Source organism: Tamandua tetradactyla, chromosome 3, assembly GCF_023851605.1.
Source record: "Tamandua tetradactyla isolate mTamTet1 chromosome 3, mTamTet1.pri, whole genome shotgun sequence".
Classification (NCBI taxonomy): Eukaryota; Metazoa; Chordata; class Mammalia; order Pilosa; family Myrmecophagidae; genus Tamandua; species Tamandua tetradactyla.
This window is the reverse complement of record NC_135329.1, coordinates 207,563,896-207,567,846: the sequence shown is the minus strand read 5'-3', so window position 1 is coordinate 207,567,846 and position 3,951 is coordinate 207,563,896. Positions and strand designations below refer to the sequence as shown.

The 3,951-nt window shown below is 55.2% G+C and overlaps 1 long non-coding RNA gene across 1 annotated transcript; it reads right to left on the bottom strand.

Annotated features, from left to right (window-relative positions):
* Positions 1-210: 210 nt before the first annotated feature.
* On the bottom strand, positions 211-2,914 carry LOC143676621 (uncharacterized). The gene is made up of 3 exons (XR_013172227.1): positions 2,829-2,914; positions 2,192-2,284; positions 211-426 (listed from the first exon to the last, which is right to left on the bottom strand). It is a non-coding gene; the product is annotated as an uncharacterized LOC143676621 (long non-coding RNA).
* Positions 2,915-3,951: the final 1,037 nt, after the last annotated feature.

The window sequence follows — 3,951 nt, the reverse complement described above, 5'->3', positions numbered from 1 at the left end:
CCGCCAAATTCCTGCCTGCCCCCCTCCCAGTGTCCCTCCGCGGCCGCCCTCTCTCCACCCCACCGCGAGGTGTGCCACAGTGCAGTCACCTCTCTAGCAGCTGCCCACTCGGGGACTCGGGATCCGTTACTCTCCCGCCTCCCGCGGCTGCTCCGGGGTGTGCTCGCTGCAGCTCTGCCGCACAATGCCACCTCCTCCGAGGAGACCACCGGGGCGGGCCTGGGAAGGGATCCTGGGGTGGGGGTGGGGCCAGCTGCAGCTCCCCGGGCTCAGCCTCTCCGAATATCAGCGCCCTAATGGGGGGACTCCCGACGCTAAGGGTCCCCCTGACTCTCACTTCTTGGATGTTCAAGAAATGGCAGGAGGTGGAGCGCCGGGCCCTGTTCGCAGATGGAGTGGGAATTCCGCTTGGAACACGGGCTGGATCTGTTTGGAAGAAACAGGTTAATGAGCCCCAGGGGGGTGGGGGCTGAGACCCCCGGGGCATTCTCAGGTTACAGGAGAAGTCACCGGGCAGCTTTCCCTGAAGGGTGGGCGCTAGAGGCCCCGAGGGTGGGCGTGAAGGGTCTTTGTCCGGGAGGGGTTGGGTTTGGCGGCGGGAGCGGGGGTAGAGCCCGGTGGGCCTGCGGGAGTGAGGGCCGAGGATTTTGGCGTTCCCTGGAAAGGCAGGAGCTGGAGGTGAGCAGCCCCCCCCCCCCAGTCCCCCCAGCGCCCTGCCCCAGAAGGGGAGGGGAAGGCGGGCCTCCCCGGGGGCGGGCCAGGTGTGATTTGAGGAAAACAGGTAGATCTGTAGGGAATGTTTAAGTTGTTTGCGTTGCGGTCTCCAAGGTAACCCCTTCTCCCCTTTTCTCCAGGACATCAGAAAGCTCACCTAGTGTACCAGCTTTTGTGTGACTGCTGGTGTCCAGGGGACTGCAGGACACCCCCCCCCCCTCAACGCCCCCCTCCCCGCCCCCAACCCACCGAGCTTGTGCTTCCCTGTAGGTGGCTTGCGGCCAGAACTGAGGCCTCCACAGCTAAATCTTTGAAAAACTCCGGGCAGCATCCCCTGCTCTTTCAGATGGACTAAAGAGGTAAATGCGAGGAAGGAAAGACTAAGGCCATCAACACATAGAAAATAATCTGATTTGAGGGTCGAAATGTACTTTCTAAACACAAAAGCAAGTAAAGAAAGTCCAGAGGGTGGAAAAAAACCACAGTCCCAAAACACTCTGAAATTTTCAAGGTGCAAATCACAAACTGGGAATGAATATGTGCCACAAATACAGCAGCAGGTTCAGATCTACAATATATGAAGATCCCAAACAGACTAATAAGACAATGTTAAATATCTGTAAGCCACCATGCAAAAGATGGGAGCAGAGTATTTACTGAAGAAATCCGAATAACTAATGCACATGAGAAAATATTCAAATTTATTAGTAGATAAAAGAAGAAATAAAATCTCTTTAGGTAGTGGGATTATAATTGACTTAAAACTGTCTTCTTTGGGTTAACTGCATTTTGTAATTTGTTTACAGTAGCATTTATTACTTGCATTAAAAGAAAATACGATAAGTTAAAAGCACACAGTTATAACTATCAAATAACAAATGAGTAGCCAACATCAGCCAAGTAAAGTCACCATCAGAGACTTTAGTCTTGGTAGGAATCACGGGCGATTTTTTTCTTTTAAGTTTTTGTGGATTTATAAACGTATGAAATGCATTTGCCCTTTCAGCAGTGAGTAAATATCACTTTCATAATTAGAGCAAATTAGCAAGTTAAAGTAAATTCCTTCTTCTTAACTTCCTAGAGAAGCCAGGGATTCCTGGGGCCCACCCAAACTCCCACCCCCAGCTCCAGAACAAAGAGATGCCTCAGCCGTCCCCACACAGCGCCTAACATCTTTTCTGCCCCTCCCCACCCCCAGGCGTGGCCCTGCCAGTGGCTCCAGGCAGTGGGGGCTGCCTGAGGGCCCAGCCAGGTGGACCGTCAGCTCCCTCATAGGGCTGGCAGGTGGCTGTGCAGTGGCCTGGGGGGCGGGAGGTCAAAGTGTGACCCACCTGTCCACCTGTCCCTCCAACTTTCCCGCATCCTCCTGGGTGTTCCTGCACACCGTATTAGGTGCTCAGATAGAATCCCAGAGAGGTTAAAGATAAGGGTCTGCTTGCAAAAAATATATCATCCAGTCTAGAGGCAGCTCACCAACCTGTTAGCACACGGCACTGGGGGGCAAATGCATGCTTCCAGAAGCCTGCAGGTCACTTGGAACATACAGACGGGGACAGCCAGGGGCCAAACCCTGGGATGGGGTAGAGGTGACCTTTGACCTTTGCCCTCAGGCTCCCCTAACCCCCTCTCCCAGGCTGCCCAGCCCTGGGGATCTGCTGGTGATTTACGTCCAGGGGCCAGAAGCTTGAGCGGCCCTTGTCCCTCCTGCTCTCAGCTGAGGCTGGGGCCGGCCTGCCCTCCGCTTCATCCCGGGACCTCCAGGCTGGCCTAGCCTCCGTGCTGGCCCTGGAGATGGCGGGCTCGTTCAGGTGCCCTCTGGGACCCAGCCTCTCCGCTGCCCCCTCCTCATGGAGCAAGGGGGGACACTTCTTCCAGCTTCATGCTAGTTTACTCAGGGCCCCTGCTCTGCGGGAGCGTTCCCCTCCCGAACCTTGGCTCCCACCTGTGGTTTTCAGCCTCATTTGGGTCAGGAAGGAATTATTTTGAGAAGTGATAGACGCTATGGGCCCCCTCCCAGGAAAATGCACACTCCCAGACTCCCGGCTCCCCACCGGGAACAATGGAATGGTCTCTGGTGACCTGCATTCCCGGCTCCATGGGCCCCAGAAACTCACCCGCCGCCTGGCGCCTTGTGGGTGAACAGAGTTGTGGACAGGTGGTGGGGAGGGGGCAGGGACATAGTCCAGATGGAACAGCGTCAAGGCACAAGAGGAGGCCCCATGGGAAAGCTGTGGGAACACCCTGGCTAAATCCTGGGAGTCTAACCCTGGAGGGCCAGGAGGTCACACTTCCTCCTGGAGGCCGTGGGAGCAGTAAGGGTTCTGGGCAGCAGAGAGGAAGGGAGGAAGCAGGGCTTTGGGAAGCCTGGGAGAAGCCTCTCCAAGCTCAGCCCTGTAAGATCCAGGCCCCCAGCTCCTGGCTAGGAATGAGCATCACTCTTCGTAAATGTTCCCTAGAAAGACAGTCCCTGTCTTCCAGGACAGTGTGGGAGGAACGGGCTCAGGTAGTCCAGTCAGGCTCCACGGAAGTAGAACAATGAGTCCTGACCTGGCCAAAGTAAGATGCTTGTGGGGGGTGGTGAGGAATGAGGAGTTGGGGTGCCAGCATCCTCAGGGAGAGCTAGTGCTCTCCCCAGCCTGCCAGGCCTGGTCCCCAGGAGAGGAGATGAACCCTCAGCTTGAAGACACCAGCTCTTGAGGTCCCCACTCACTCCCAGCTCTCATTCACACAGCCAACAGCCTTGGTTGTCCTTTACCTTCTGTAGTCCATTGAACTGTGGCCCCAAAAGACATGGCCACCTGGAACCTCAGAATGTGACAATATTTGGGATAAGGCTCTTGGCAGATATAATTAAGGAGCTTGAGATGACAGTGTCCAAGATTTAGGGTGGGCCCTGAACCCAGGGCCTGGTATTCTTGTAAAGGAGATGGGAGGGAGACAGAGGGGATGGCCAGTGAAGATGGAGGCAGGGGTTGGAGTGAGGCAGCCACAAGCCAAGGAATACCAGTGGTCCCCAGAAGCCACCAGAAGCTACCAGAAAGGCATAGAACAGCTTCTCCCTCAGAGCCTCCAGAAGGAACCACCCCAGCCTACACCTTATTTCAGACTTCTGGCCTCCAGATCTGTGAGACAGTTGAGTTTCAGTTGTTTTACACAAGCAAGTTTGTGGTGATTTGTTACGACAGCCTTAGGAAACAACACAGCTTTCTGTGGTGATCACGGGCATTAAAAAAGGAT